Source organism: Gossypium arboreum, chromosome 13 (assembly GCF_025698485.1).
Source record: "Gossypium arboreum isolate Shixiya-1 chromosome 13, ASM2569848v2, whole genome shotgun sequence".
Taxonomy (NCBI): domain Eukaryota; kingdom Viridiplantae; phylum Streptophyta; class Magnoliopsida; order Malvales; family Malvaceae; genus Gossypium; species Gossypium arboreum.
In genome coordinates, this window is record NC_069082.1 from 48,568,621 (window position 1) to 48,586,019 (window position 17,399).

Consider the following 17,399-nt stretch of genomic DNA (forward strand, 5'->3'; position numbering starts at 1 on the left):
GCCAGCCCGTGTGGATCCTGGAAACAACTCTTTTTGCCCGATTTTGGCTCATTTTTCGTTCCTTTCACTCCCCTATGCTCACCTAAGTATAAAAACATGAATTTAAAAGATTAGGAGCACCAAATTCACTAATTCATATAATAAATCATCCAAAAACACATCAACAATGGGATTAAAAACATGTTACTTTTATGGCTTATCAATTGTGAATCCCTCGGGCAAAGCAATGTAAACCTCCTCTTGTAATTCACCATTCAAAAAAGCTAACTTAACACTGAACTGATATACAATCTTTTTCAAATGTGCAGCCAATACTAAAACAATTCTAACAGTTTCGAACTGTGCAACTAGAGAGAAAATGTCATCAAAATCTACACCTAGTTGTTGTGAATACCCTTTTACCACCAGACGTGCTTTGTGCTTTAGAATGGTTCCATCTGCGTTAAACTTGGTTCTAAAGACCCATTTGACACCAATGATTTTTTTTTGTCTTTAGGAAGATCTACAAGCTCCCATGTCTCATTGCGTTGTATTGCTGCAATTTCTTCTTTCATTACAATTTTCCATTCCTCTTTGTCCGTCGCTTCTTCGAAAGTTGTAGGATAAGCAACAAACAAGTCCTATGTAGACGCATAGATCTCAGCCAAATATCTGAACTTCTTTGGAGGAGTCTCATCATCAGATGTACTGCTACTATTTGGAGATGCACTTGATGAAGTTAGAGGAGATGACAGATTTAGACAAAGAGGTTATAACACTTCAGTTTGTGGAGCTGCATCTTCACTTGCAATTTCAAATTTGATATCACCTGCATTTTCTTACCAAAACCAGCTTGCATCTTCATTGAAAATCACATTCCTATTGATTATTATTTTTCCATTAATAGGACTATACAGCCTGTAAGCTTTGGACTCAGAACAATAACCAACAAAAATGCATTTTGTTGATTTTTCATCAAGTTTGTTGCATTTATATGAATCAACTAAAGTATAAGAAACACAACCAAAAACCTATAGATGGCTTACCCAAGTTCTTTTTCCATACCAAGCCTCATATGGAGTTTGGTTGAGGACAACCCTTGTTGGTGACAAATTCAGCAAGTAGACTGCAGTCGCTATAGCTTCTGCCCATAATTGATTCGGAAGTCCTTTGGCTTTTAACATGCTTCTTATCATTTCTACAATCGTTTGTTTCTTCCGTTCAGCAACACCGTTCTGCTCCGAAGCATATGGAGCAATCAGCTCTCTTCTCAGGTGGTGTTCATAACAAAAAGTATTAAACTCTTGTGCTAGAAATTCACCACATCTGTCTGTACACAGTGCCTTGATGCATCTTCCAGTTTGCTTCTCCATGTGTGCCTTGAATTTTTTGAATTTTTCAAATGTTTCTGACTTGAACTGTAAGAAGTACACCCAACTCATTTGGCTACAGTCATCTATAAATAATAAACAGTATCTACTCCCACCAAATGATTGAGTTTTCATAGGACCAACCACATCAACATGTAGAAGATCGAGGCACCTTATTGCCCTTCTAGACTTCCCCACAGTAAATGGTTTTTTACATTATTTCCCATATATACACCCTTCACACATATCTAAAGACTCAATTCTGGGCAATCCGAAAACCATTTCCTTTTGACACAACAATTTCAGACTTTTGATGTTTAAATGCCCATACCTTAAATGACATAATCTTGACTCACCAGTTTCTTTGACAGCAAGTGCATGGTTCTCAACATCAGAAATAACAAGTGGGAATAACTTGTTTGGTGTCATGCGAACATCAATAATAGTTTAATATGATTTTTTATCTTTGATCACACACGAGACATCATCGAACATGATAGAATATCCAGTAGCCATGAGTTTCCCTACACTCAACAGACTCAACAAATTTTATGATAGACTAGGAATGTAATAGACATCATAAAGAAGTTTCACATTACCGGAACTACTTTTGACTGCCACACTACCCTTCCCTTCCACTTGAATTTGCTTGCTATCTCCAAGTGTTACTTTTTGTTTGAAGGTTTCATCAATCTCATTGAACAATGACTTCACGCTAGTCATGTGGTTCGAGCACCCACTATCTAGAAACCAAATGTTGCTATGACTTGCTTCATTTTCTTGATAAGCCATGAACAATTTGATATTATCATTTTCTTGCTCTACGTAACTTGCTTGTTCCTTCCTTGGTCTTTTTTTAGCAAATTGCCTTCACATGCCCAAACTTTTTACAATAAAAGCATTGGATAAACCTTTTGTTATCTCATTGTTGTGTTTGATTTTGATGTCCATCGCCCGACCTCATCTTCTGCCATGACCTCCTCTCCCACGAGATCCAACCTGACCTCGCCATTTTTGTTCATTTTTCTGGGGTAATGCCTCCCCTTTCACATAGAAAGCCTTATCCTCAGTCTTTTCTTTTGATCTGTTCAGCCTTGCCTCAGGGGACTGCAATGATCCCACCAATTCATCAAATGTGAATGTTTCTAAGTCTTTGGATTCTTCTATGGCAGCCACTACATAATCAAACTTAGGAGTGAGACTTCTTAAAATTTTTGCAACAATAGTTTGGTCATTAATATTCTCACCATAAGACCGCATTTTGTTGACAATTTCGGCAATTCTGGATAAAAAATCCTGCACCGACTCTCCACTTTTCATCTGCAAGGTTTCAGAATCTCGACGAAGTGACTAAAGTTTTATCATGATTACCTTAGAAGAGCCTCGAAATGCTGTTTGCAAGATCTCCCATGAAACACCCCTTACCCGTACCTAAGGCCGAGACAAGGTACGAGGCGTTACCAGAAACATACTTAGACACTTTAAAAAATTATGGGTTATAAAATTTCATTCTAATTTAAAACCGACCAAACCACAACATAGTGCCCCGATTATGGATCTACAAGGTCTAAAACATACATTAAAAGTGATTCGGGACTTAACCGAGAACTATAGAAAATTTTAGTAAAATTACTAGGGTTATGCCTCATACGCCCGTGTCCCGTGTGTCCCACCCATGTTGAATTATTGGAATTTATTTTTCATTTTGAGCCTTCAAGGGTTTTCACACGGCCAAGCACACGCCCGAGTTCCTGGCCTGTGTCCCTCACACGGCCTAGACACGCCCATGTCATTACCCGTGTCAAAAAACCCGGACATTATGTTTATGACGTCATCATTCATTTTAAGGCACACGGCCAAAGTACACACCCGTGTGCTAGGCCGTGTCCTCCACACGGTTGAGACACATGGCTGTGTCTCTGCCCATGTGTTTAGTACCATGCAAACTGACCTAAAATTTTATGTACAGGGGACGAACGGCTGGGCAACACGCCCATGGGGCTGTCCGTGTGTCACACGTGGCCTAGACACATGCCCGTGTGTCTACCCGTGTGGACCTTTTTAGGGATATTTTCCAAGCATTTGGTCACCCTCTATCATCCATACACACTTAGAGACTTCAATGATATTTAACATGGCTTAATTATACTCTTAAACAACCTTGACATAACTCATTACATGTTAACCTCATCTCATCGGTTTAGTACATGCTAAATTATCCTTTTCGTATCAGAGAATTAACATAACACATTATACATTTTATACTTAGGCCATATTATAACCGTCTACCATTATATGTTATGTCCACTCTCAAATTATTAGGTTCCATTTCAAGCATCCATCCATAATAAACTTCATCATCTTATCTCATGAAACATTTAAACATAAACATGCATCATTAGTAGGTTTATAACCTACATCGGTATGAGCCATATCTTATGGCCATATACAAAAGAATAAGTATACCATTTAAGCCATTACATTGGCTAGACAAATGACACATATAAAAAAAAAACCAAAAATCCTATACATGCCATTAAACAAAATAAAAGTATCTATATACCAAAGCGGGACAAGTCGATAGTGTGTTGATTCTCCAACCGTCTTCCAATCTTCACGAGTCCATGAGCTCTGTAAGACAGGGAAAAGAGAAGGGGCTAAGTATTTATATGCTTAGTAAGCCCGAATAATTGAAAAGTAAACTTATCGGTAAATTAGCATACAACCATAATTAGGCAATAATTCCAACAAGCATGAAATAGTTTCCCTATCACATGCACTCAATCATCAAGTTAGTCTCATAACAATGCATCATGTCATTAGTCTTAGATGAGCTCATCAATTCAATATTTCCATTCTTTGTTTTTCATGTTAGTCCCATTGAATTTCTCAGAAATCTCGATGGATAGTCCAATTTCTGTCAAGTCATATAAGTGATCATCTCAAGTACGCACTCCCGCGAACCTTAAATCTTATGGCAGGATTACCAGTCCAGGCTAAATCCCCCTTAGTAATAACTCATAGAGTAATGTTGGGATCACCAGTCTAGGCTAAATCCCTTTTAATGATAATTACTCTCATAAGCTCGGATCTGAATTGCTAGTCCAGGCAAAATTCAGTCCTCATTCGGATTACTCGTCCGGGCTAAATCCTTAATACACCCATATTCTTCGGGAGGCTCGATCACTCAAGGAACACCCGTCCGAGCTAGATTTCCTTTCTATTTTTGAGATCATCAGATTACCCATCTGGGCTAAATCCTTTTCTGCAACACATGCAGGATCTCATGTCATGTAAGCCATAATTTATCCATCGGATTTCCTTTTCTATTTTAATCGAGACATTTATCATCTTTTCAATTACACTACCACATTTCATGGATTATCATGCAATGAATATCTAAATTCTCATACATTCAAGAACATGCATACTCAAGTATATTAAGAGTTTACTTCGAGTTATACGAACTTACCTGGTAATTGCTTCGGTTTCATATTTCGATTATTTCGAAACCTTTCGTTTTCCACAATCGACCTTCGGGATTGGTTCCTCGGGGTCTATATCAATAAAATTAGATTATTAATACATCACATTTTTCATTTTAAGCCTAAAACTCACCTCGAGAAAAATGACTATTTTGCCCCTAACCTTTCTCATTATTTACAGTTTAGTTCTAAGTCTCGTATAATGAAATGCATGTAATTTCTTGGCTACCCAAGCCTAGCCGAATGTGTCATAAACTCATACTAGCCTACATTTTCTTCCACTTCACATTTCTACCCCACATTTTATGCCTTTTTCAATTAGGTCCCTTTTTGGTGTTTTCATGAAAAATCACCTAGCAAAAGATGTTTATCTAACATCTAACTTTCATAACCCTCCATAAATTATCAAAGAACAACCATCTCATGCATGGGTCAAATTTCTAACATGAACCCTAGCTTGAAATATGGGTAGAAATGGATAGAGCATGTTACGAGGGTTTCAAAAATACGAAGAGCATTAAAAACGGGGCTAGGGAGCATTTACTATTGAGCTTGAAATATTTGAAACCCTAGCTATGGAGAGCATGAAAATTTCGGTAGCATGGAGAAGATGAATGACATGATTTTAGCTTATTTTTCCCCTTTTATTCTTTAATTAATTGAATGACCAAAATGCCCTTCCTTACTAAACTTCCAAAATTTTCCATGCATGCCCATTTTTGTCCAAAAATTTAGAAATTGGGCAAATTGCTCTTTAAGAACCTATAATTAATATTCTAAAGAAATTTCATACAAATTGCTTCTAGAATCCAAGTTTTGCAATTGATTCAATTTGGTCCCTAATTTCCAATTGGACACCTTATACTTAGAATTTCTTCATGAAACTTTAAAACATTCTTATTTTCATATTCTAGACCTCATATTGATCATAAAATAAAAAATTTAACGTCAAATTTTGTGGTCCCAAAACCACTATTCCGAGTAGGCCCTATTTTAGGTTGTTACACCCCAAGCTTCTATCATTGTAATTACTGCAGTAATTTTCAGAAAAATGGTCTCATGAATAGCTTGCTGGATAAAGAATAATGCCTTTGAGTCATTCTTCTTATTTTCTCTTAATCTCGCCTCTTTATTTGATTTGGTATAGTCATTCTCAACTAAGTCCCAAAGATCCTGAGACTTGAACAAGGTCTTCATCTTGATGCTCTAAAACTCATAGTTTTCTCCATTGAAGACTGGAATCGACAGTTGAGACACATTCATGACATTGCCATTAGTCGCCATTAGTTGCACGCCTAGCTACAAATGAACCTGGCTTGAATACCAAAAATGTAGGGAAAAAATAGTAACAGAAGACTATTGTCAAACAACTTATATATAAGGAAAATACTAAACTGGAAAATTTAAGAAGAAAGAAAAGCTAAACTTAGAATGACTGAAGTTGCTATATTATTCATTCACAAAATGAAATAAACGTAGGCCTATAAATAACCTTTACACCATAACAAACAAATATAAAAAATGTGCAACACTATTTCACGAACATAACAAAAATTAGAGAAATAAGGAAATAACAAACTAAGCACAGTACAGCCAAATCTAAATTTAGAAAAACTGACTTTAAATCATTCTCCAACACATATGTATTCATGAATTCCTAATTTTGACGAAGTCAAGGTCATGGTAGTCGTATGGCGAGATTGTAATAGCGAACCCTAGCCAGGCGAGGTAGTTATAACAATAACTCCATTAACAGCTTAAAGGATAGGGGAATAGACATTAGAAAATGAATACTAATCTAATAGATTAGCACTTTTGAGTATGAGAAACCTAGATAAAGGTCTGTGAGCAAATAGCATGGTTTGGATCCACTGTAATAAAATTAATTGAGAATTCTCTCTATTCTCTAAGGATATATAGGGATTTACCTAGTATTTTACAAAACCAAGATAATGACAATATGGAATTATATTGAAATGAAAACACAAACAGGAGGACCCATTTCCATTTCTACCCTACACTTCCACAACATCGTAACGACTAATTTAATTACTTGGGAAGGATGGTGGACTTTAGTGAAAATCCAAAAGCTACTGCATATTTCATTGAGAAGACTTTATTTCAAGAGCTTTATGCATTCTGGAAAGTAAATGGTACAAGTTTGATTGCCAAATCATACCATGTCCAACATAACTATGTTCAAATGAAATTAGAATCAATCAGTACATGATATTAGGTGCTTCTGAACATAAAATTACATTAATCAAAATGTTTCATCTATGATGTATAAGAAGCAGAACCATGAAGACTCAACTATATGGACCTGGTCCTAATGAAATAGAAATCCCAAGAGTCAGCATATAAAGGAGCTTCCAATAGCACATAACTCAGTAAAAACTGGTTTATTGTTTTCGATTAAAGAACTTACTTTTTGTTGGTAAGCGACCCATATAAATAGTGAAAGAGAAAAATAGAGAAATTCGAACACAAAATTTTACGTTGAAAAACTTATCTCCAACAAATAGGATAAAAAATCACGAGCAAACAAAAAAAAACTTCACTAATGAGAAAATAATCGAAGAGTACAAGATCGAGATGATAAAAAACAAACCCTGAATCTTCATACAAAACCCTTCTACTAAAACACAAAATTCTCTTAAAGCTCTGTTAAAGCTTTTTCTTAATTGTGTTATGTTGTAATATGTTGTATTCTTTATTCTAAGGTTACTCAGGCATTTTTATTGGCCAAAGTCGAAGGTTAAATATGACTAAAATATCCTAAATTAATTAGAGTTCGACTAGGAAGATTAATAAGAGTTTAACTAGGAGAAAAAACTTGGTTTATATTAGAACATGTCGTCACGTCGTATGTCGCCTTCTTGAGAAGTTAATTCCTTCTCATTGGAATGTCGAGTGTCATTGTCAGAATGTCGACTCTTGATAAACCGTAATTTATACATATTTTTATCCCATGCTTATCACATTTATGGATGGTTTCTCCTTAGATTTGGTGAATTTGATGCTCCTAATCCTTTAATTTCATGTTTTATACTTAGGTGAGCATAGGAGAATAAAAAGAGTGAGAAACGAGCCAAAAAGGGAGAAAGTAGACCCACATGGGAAATCAACACGGCCTGGACTTCCTCACACGGGCGTGTCACACGGCTGTGTCCCTTTGGTAGGATCGAAGCACGACTTAAATGGGTAGACTACACGTTCGTGCCTATTCAACAGCCTTGACCACGGGCTGGAGTAATCGCACACGGGAGTGTCCCTGCCGAGCCCAACTATAACCCTATTCGGAAAAGACCAATTTTGAGGGCTCTTAGGCATTCTAAAGCCTATTTAAACACCTGAGGAGCCACTTAGGAAGGGACGTAGAGTAGGAGGCAAGGAATTACTCAAGGGAAGCCGATTGGTCCATCTCAGAAGCCGGATTCATCATCAAGACTGATGATCTCCCTTCAATTTTCATTCAGGGGTTTTGGGTTTTCTTTCTGTTTTGTATTCATTATTCTTCTGAGATGTTTTCTTCTATAATTATGAACTAAACCCCCTAAATACCTAAGGGGAATGAAACCTAAGACGGATCTTGTTATTATTATCTGAATTGTATGATAAATATTTTCCTTGTTTTTAATTATATTTTCTTAATTCTTGTTTTAATATTCCAAGATATTGATTCGAGTTAATGCTCTTATTCAGAGGAGGAATTAGACCCTGTCTAAGAGTAAATTTTTCATAATTAAGCGGAGTTTATTGCACGCCTAGAGATAGGGTGATAAGATTTTGTCGGATTAGGGTGAAACCTAATAAGAGGATCCATAGATCGAGTTAAAGCAACACTAGGTGTTAATTAGAAAGAGATTTCAATTAATCAACCTAGGGTTAGACGTTATTAGTTTTGAGAGAGATAATAATATAACTTAGGGATTTATACAGATCAAGTCAAATGAATAAATCGTCTGGTTCAGAGTCAAATAACAAGTGAAGTCTAGGTGGATTTTTCTTTAGGTATTGTCTTAATCAATCGAATTTTCCCAAAAGCTTTTCCCCAATTTCTCTTTGTGCACTCTTAGTTTAGTTAACTAATTTAGATAAATGAATCCCTTAATTTTTAGGCTAGATAATAAAAAGAAAGTAATTACTAGTACTCTTGGTTCCTTTGGGTTCGACAATCCAGTCTTGCTAAAGCTATACTACTGTTCGATAGGTACACTTGCCTTCATCGCGATAATAGTTAGTTTCAAGAACGATTAATTATAAATTTTTAAAACCTATCGCGAATATCACATACCAAGTTTTTGGCGCCATTGCCGTGGAACTAGGATATTAGGAACACTCAATTTTTATTACTTTAGCCATTTTACTTTTATTGCAATTTAAATTTTTATTCTCTTTTCTAATTCTTCATTTATTTTCTTCTGACATTTTTTTTCTAGTTTATGACCAGAAGAAACCCATCAGGACCATTACTTTTTGACGGTGAGATTGATCGCATAGTTTGCAAAAATCAAAGAGAAATAAGGCAAAGCCTAAGATACACGGAAGAAGAGCAAGAGGATGATACTTCAACCACAACCGAGGAGATAACTGAAAACCAAGAAAATCCGCTACCTCCTACGATTGCTGCTAATCAGAATCCTGCTCCACATACTATGTATGATTATGCTAAACCTTCTTGATCAGGAACTGAATCGAGCATAGTTAGGCCTGCTGTTGCTGCAAATACTTTTGAACTGAAAACCTAACACAATTCAAATGATCTAATAGTTCGTTCAGTTTGATGGTTTGCAAGACGAGGATCCCAATGCTCACTTGGCGAATTTCTTAGAATTTTGCGACACTTTTAAAATCAATGGCATTTCTGATGATGCCATCCGCCTTCGGTTGTTTCCCTTTTCATTGAGGAATAAGGCTAAACAGTGGTTGAACTCGTTACCATGAGGGTCAATCACTACTTGGAAACAAATGCCGAAATGCTTTTATTAAAATATTTTTCGCCAGTTAAAACAGCCAAATTACGTAATGATATCTCCTCTTTTGTGCAGATGGATTTAGAAACATTCTACGATGCATGGGAGAGATACAAGGATCTATTGAGAAGGTGCCCTCACCATGGGCTACCACTCTGGCTACAGGTTCAAACGTTCCACAATAGCCTAAATCCTTTGACCCGATAGATGATCGACGCAGCTGCTGGCCGAACTATCAATAATAAGACACCTGAGGATGCTTATGAACTTATAGAAGAGATGTCATTGAATAATTATCAGTGGCAAGTCATCAGGACAAAGCCAACAGAAGCAGCTGGTGTTGTTAACATCGATTTAGTCACCATGCTCTCTAATTAGGTATAACTTTTGAACAGAAAATTTGACGGTTTTCTTGGTTCTTCACAGGTTTACCCAGTAATGCAATGCGAAGCAAGTGGAGGTGGATCAAGCAATTCAGAATACCCACCCTATGGCCACAACATGGAGAACGAGCAATTAAACTACATGGGTAATAATCCTCGATCTCAAAATAATCCTTATAATAATACTTACAATGCAGGTTGGAGGATCCATCCAAATTTCTTATGGGGAGGCCAAGGGAACCAGTGACCACCACCACCTCTAGGCTTCCAACAACCACCCTACCTACAAGAGAAAAAGTCGAACCTTGAGGAGATGCTAACAAAATTCATCTCGGTGTCAGAAACTCATTTTCAGAATACCGAGACAGCACTTAAAAATCAACAATCATCAATCCAAGGGCTCGAAACTCAGATAGGTCAACTAGCTAAATTGATATCTGAACGACCACAAGGTAGCCTGCCGAGTAACATTGAATCTAACCTAAGGGAGCAAATCAATGCAATTACCATTCAAGATGAGGAAGGGTTAGTTACACCTGAACCAGAACCGAGGCAAGAAACTGTGGTAAGTAAAGGTAAGGGTGAGGAGGACCACAATGACCAGAAACCGGTAAGTAAAGAGTACAAACCTCGTGTGCCATACCCAAACGCGATAAGGAAAGACCGCACAAAAGAACAATTCGGTAAATTTCTTAAATTATTAAAGAAGTTACATAGTAACTTACCGTTTATTGAAGCTCTTTCGCAGATGCCAAACACAGCCAAATTCTTAAAGGAGCTTTTAAAAAATAAGCGGAAGTTGAATGAGGCGTCGTATGTGGAACTAAATGCAGTTTGCTCAGCCATACTACAGAATAAGCTGGCCAACAAATTAAAAGATCCAGGGAGTTTTACGATTCCCTGTTTAATTGGTAGCCTAGATGTTAATAATACTTTGGCTGATTTAGGGGCTAGTATCAATGTCATGCCTTACAAAATGTTTAAACAACTAGGTCTTAGGAAACCCAAACAAACTAGGATGATTATTCAATTAGCCGTTAAAACAATCAGATTTCCTAGGGGGATTATTGAAGATGTACTCGTTAAAATTTACAAATTTATATTCCCAATTGATTTCTTTGTTCTAGACATAGAAGAGGATAGTAACGTTCCTTTAATTTTATGGAGGCCCTTTTTAGCAATTGCTAGAACAATAATTGATGTTGGCACAAGTGAACCCACGCTTCGTGTGGGAGACGAAATAATCACCCTTCAAGCTCGTAATTCGAGTAACACATCGAAAATTGAGGGTGGTTGTATAAATCATTCTATTAAAACTGACCATGTGGTGCAACCTACTTTACAGGAAATAAGTTCGAAGAACCTACACGAGCCATGTTCAAGCAACAAAAAATGACCTATCTATGAAGAACGAAGGCTACAGATCGAGGAACAAGATGAATGGCGGACATAGAAATCGAGAACACCCGATAAACCGAAATTGAGCCAGGACGAGCTCAATACATCACCAAATCAACTTAAGGTTGGAGACAAAGTACTACTAGATGCAGCAGATCCTCGCATTACCACTTCTGAACCTAATGAAGAAATTCCTCTCACGGTACTCAATATTTTCCCATATGGTACAGTCGAGGTAATTCACCCCAAATTTAGAACTTTTAAGGTAAACAATACTCGTCTTAAACCTTATATTGATAAAGTTGATAGCAGGGATGATGAGTGTAAACTCCTCGAGCCACCATGATCACATGCCAGAGAGGTAAGTCAAGCTTAGACTATAAATAAGCACTTCTCGGGAGGCAACCCGAGCACTAACAATAATGATTTATTTAAATTCTAGTTTTTCACTGTAACATCCTGAAATAGGACCTAGTCAGAATAGTGGTTTCGGGACCACAAATCTGACATCAAAATATTTATTTTATGATTATTATGAGGCCTAGAATATGATTATATGCATGTGTTAAAGTTTCATGAAGAAATTCTAAGTATAAGGTGTCCAATGGGAAATTAGGGACTAAATTGAATAAATTGTAAAACTTGGATTCTAGAAGCAATTTGTATGAAATTGCTTTAGATTATGAATTAGAAGGTCTTGGAGATAAATTTTCCCAAATTCTAATTTTTTGGACAAAAATGGGCTTGCATGGATGAAATTTTAAAGAAATGGCATAAGGGCATTTTGGTCATTCGTTATTTTAATGAATTAAAACGGGTGCTCCCAAGCCCCGTTTGTCATGCTCTTCGTATTTTTGAAATCCCGATAGCTTGCTCTCTCCATTTCTATCCATATTTCATGCTAGTGTTCATGTTTAAAAATTTACCCATGCATGAGTTGCTTGTATTTTGATGGATTATGGAGGAATATGGAAGATGAATGTGTATTAAACATCTTTTCCTAGTTGATTTTAATGGGAAACCTTTATAGGGACTATTTTGCAAAAGATGTAAATGTGTGGTAGAAATGAGAAAATAATGGATAATGTGGGCTACCATAAGAAGCAAAAGTGTTCAACTAGGCTTGGGTAAGATAAAAAGTGCATGTGTTTCATTATACGAGCCTAGGGACTAAATCGTAAAAATGTGAAAGGTTAGGGGCAAAACGGTCATTTGGACCGGTGGTAGATATTAAACTTGAAATGCATAATATAGTTATTAATGAGTTAATTTTGTTGATATAGACCCCAAGGAACAAATTCCAGAGTTCGATCGAGGTAAATGCAAGGTTTCGAAATAACCGAAACATATCTCTGAAACGAATACTGGGTAGGTTCGGATAACTTAAAGTAAACCCCTAATATGCATAATTGAATGATTTATGAATGCATGATGATTGCATTTATTATTAGCATGAAATATCATGGAAATGTATATTTGATGGTAACATGTGAAAAATGTCTCGAATGAGGTTGACAAAGGGAATTCGATGGATAAACCCTCATTGATATGTGTAAAGAGATCTTGCATGTGTTGCAGTAAGGATTTAGCCCGAATGGGTAATCTGTGATCTCGAGTATGGAAAGTATCTAGCCCAGACAAGTGTTCCTTGAATGATCGAGCCTCCCGAAGAATATATGTGCATTGAGGATTTAGCCTGGATGGGTAATCCTATTAGGGTCTGAGTTTAGCCTGGACTGGTAATTCAGATCTGAACTCATAAAGGGTGTTTGTCGCAATAAGGTATTTAGCCTGGACTGGTAATCCCGACATCACCTTACGAGTTCATGATATGGGGGATTTAGCCTGGACTGGTAATCCTGCCATGAGGTCTGAGGTTCGCGGGAGTGCATATACGTGAAATGATCATTCGTAAGAATTGACAGATAATGGGTATTCCATTGAGATTTCCTAGAAACTCAACGGGATTAATATGATGTATGTCAATAAGATGATGAATGATGAGCTTATCTACATAAATTACGTGATGCTTTGTTATGTAACTAACTCATTGATTGAGTGCATGTGATAGGGAATTGCTTTATAATTGATGGTTTCATGATTTAAATATGGATGTATGCTAATTACTCGGTAAGTTTCCTCTCCGGTTATTCGAGCTTACTAAGCATGAAAATGCTTACCCCCTCTCTTTTCCCTGTTTTATAGAGCTCAAGGACTCATAAGGATTGAAAGATGGATGGAGAAGCAGCACACTATCAACTAGCCAAGCTTTGGTCTAAAGACACTTCTATTTTGTTAATGGCAAGTATAGAGCTTTGAGTATTTTGTCATGTGTGTCATTTGAATTGCCAAATGAAGGCATGTAAAGATGTATTCATCTTTTTGTATAAGGCCATGGAAATTGGAATATTTGAAAGTAGGCTATGACCTGCCTTTATATGCATGTTTATGTTCTTATATGATGGGTTGCTACAATTGGCAATGAGTTCAAAAACGAGCAAAATTTTGAATGTGCTACAATAACATAAGAACCCATAAATACTAGATGGGAAATAACCTTTTTGTATGAAACCAATGATATGAGGTTTCCATACAACTAACTTCATCGAGATCATTTACATGTGTATAACATGTTTTACTTTGAATTTGGTATCTATTAAGAAGAAGAAGTAGAAATGGGTGACTAAAGGCTTGGAAAATAGCCTATTAAGGTCCACATTGTTAGACACACGGGCGTGTGTCTAAGCCATGTGTGACACACGGTCCATCCCCATGAGCGTGTGGTATGGCCGTGTGTCCCCTGCACCTAAAACTTTAGGTCAAATTAGCACACAGGTAAGACACACGGGCGTGTGTCTTAGCCGTTTAATTTAATTGAATGCTCAAGTTTTGGACATGGGGTGAGCCCACGGGCGTGTGTCTTGGCCGTGCCTAAAAGTCAATGTTGCCCACGGGTTAGAGGCATGGACATGCCCTAGGCCACACGGGCGTGGGTGACCACATGGCCCATCATACACGGCCGTATGACACTTCTAAGTAAGGAAATTTTCTAAAGTTATTAAATGTTTCCGGTCCTATCCTGAACTATCTCTATGTATATTTAGGGCCTTGAAGGCCCATTTATGGGACAAGATGTGAATGCCTGAAAGTTTCAATTCTGAGCTAAACTTGGTAAGTCAATTCAGTATGTTTTAAATGTAAAGTTCCAGTAATACCTCGAACCCTATCCTGATAACGGATACGGGTGAGGGGTGTTACATTCACATCTAACCTACTAATTGAGTCCTGAAACGCAAGGTTTTCCCATCCACACGACCAGCCACACGGGTGTACCTTAGGCCGTGCACACACCACAAGAGGAGACACAGCCATTCGATACGATCGTGTAACACCCCTAGCCCAAATCTGATCGTCGATTTTAGGCTAAGAGATATTACCAAGCTAAAAATTAAATTTTTCATTCACATTACCAATCAACAAAAACAGAAATCGAGCTGAATACATATTGATTTATAAGTTATAAATGCCATTTTCATATGGCCAAAATATTTACAATACAAAACATAACTATCAACGGCCTAACCTATACATGCCATATCAAGGCCAAAATATAACCGAAAAGATCCATAATATGATGAACTGCTGATGATCCTCGAGTCAATGGCCAAAATCAACAATCTATAAAACAAGAAATAAGGAACAGAGTAAGCTTTTGAGGCTTAGTAAGTTTTAAGCATTTCAAACAATTAAAACTTGTCTTTAAAATCGAACATTAAGTATCACAAAACTTGTATTCTAATTGTAAATCACTTGGCCGATTATACACAAGTACACTAGTTATAAAGCCTATTGGCCGAATATATATATGAATACACAAGAAATTTCCAGCACATATTTCACTATACTATATGGCTCATACAATTACTTTAAGTCACATACTTTTATATAATGACATACATTGACCGAATAGGTCATTCTCTTATTCTTAAATACCGTATTCATCCACACACACACACACATATATATATATATATATATATATATATATATCGTTCTTTGATACTAATAATTCACTTTAAAATTAATTCACATGTGAGTATATAATACGTACCTTAACATGTAAAATATATATAGGACTTACTCGACGGTGGTTTTCCGCGGATATTCAATGTCGTAATCCTACTTAATTTACTGGCATCAATCCTGTCAAGTCTTATAACTTGAAACAAATTTCTAGAACCAGCCTGCGGGAATTTAAACCCGGTATAATACCAGCTCGTAGCCTGCGGGTCTTTAGCCCGGATAGCATTCCAGCACGAAACCTGCGGGTCTTTAAGCCCGAATAACATTCCAGCATATAACCTGCGGGTCTTTAAGCCCGGATAACATTCCAGCATATAGCCTACGGGTCTTTAAGCTCGGATACAATTCCAGCACGAAGCTTGCGGGTCTTTAAGCCCGGATAACATTCCTCAATTTAATCATATATTAACAGATCTCATTGAAAATGTCACATTAATAGTCATTTGCTACATGCGAATATAAGCTCCATATACAATTTATTAATTAAGCTTAACCCGTATTGACCATTCGACTATAGTTCATATGCTTAGATTATATATCGTACAACTTAGTTCAAGTAGACTCAAAAGTTCACAGTTCATCTAATATACACATATCAAGGCATCATAAATTTTATACTAAAGGTGATTACTCAAAACTTACCTCGGATATTTTGAACAGTTGCGGATAGGCTACTCGATTGCTATCTCCTTTCCCTTATCTGATTTAGCTCCTCTTTGCTCTTGAGCTTAATTTAAACAAATGAATTTGTTTAATTACTTACTCAACTTTAATTCTTTAATAGTCACATTTTAAAATCATATATAACTTCAATGCATATTATGTTTTATAAAATATGCCATGACTCGATTTCATGCTTATTATATCAATATCTAATTCGCATACACAAACAAAGATTCACATAACTTTCCATGCTTTCATATACACAAATTTAACTACATATAATATATATATATATATATGTATATCCGAATGTCTCTATGTCACAAGGTACCTACATAAGGCATATATATATACCTATGTGTGACTATCACAATTTAATCGATTACTCATTTTATGCACAACCACGTATACACATATATATATATTTATTGCATGCCTTAATATCATATATATCCCATTCGGCCCTAACCACTCAAACTTAGCCTTCATATTCAATTTCCATTTCATGACTAAATGTAGCAAATTGCACATAGGTTTCACCTATGCCAAACAATGACCGAATCACTCAATCACATTTATAGCCGATTCTATCTTGCTCATATTAAGGCCATAACTCACTCAAAATAATTTCTAATCTTTCGTACTCTCATATCCAATATTATAAGTAATGCTGAATGCTTAAACATAACTAAACTAAAAATTTACCCAACATCATCTTAATTAGCCATTACCTATTCTTCAAAACATCGAATACAAGGTGATTTACACCTATACATTATACCAAACTTGCTAGCACACATAATCCTTAACCGAATGTTATTAACCCAAGCCACACATATTATTCATTAAGACACCTTCAATGACCACATTCGGCACCTCCCTATAAACACACACTAACCTCAACCTTCAAGTTAAAAACAATTAACAACTCATCATATCCTACATTACCATCCATTTTAATGACGTTAAAATATCTACTAAGAGTTTCAAGCTTCTTGGCCGAATTTCAAACCTCCAAATAACCTAAATTTAATCCATGGAATAGGTAGAATTCGAATTAAT

At 36.4% G+C, this 17,399-nt stretch overlaps 1 non-coding gene across 1 annotated transcript; it reads right to left on the minus strand.

Annotated features, from left to right (window-relative positions):
* Positions 1 to 9,852: 9,852 nt before the first annotated feature.
* LOC128287625 (small nucleolar RNA R71) lies at positions 9,853 to 9,959 on the minus strand. The gene has a single exon (XR_008278324.1). It is a non-coding gene; the product is annotated as a small nucleolar RNA R71 (small nucleolar RNA).
* Positions 9,960 to 17,399: the final 7,440 nt, after the last annotated feature.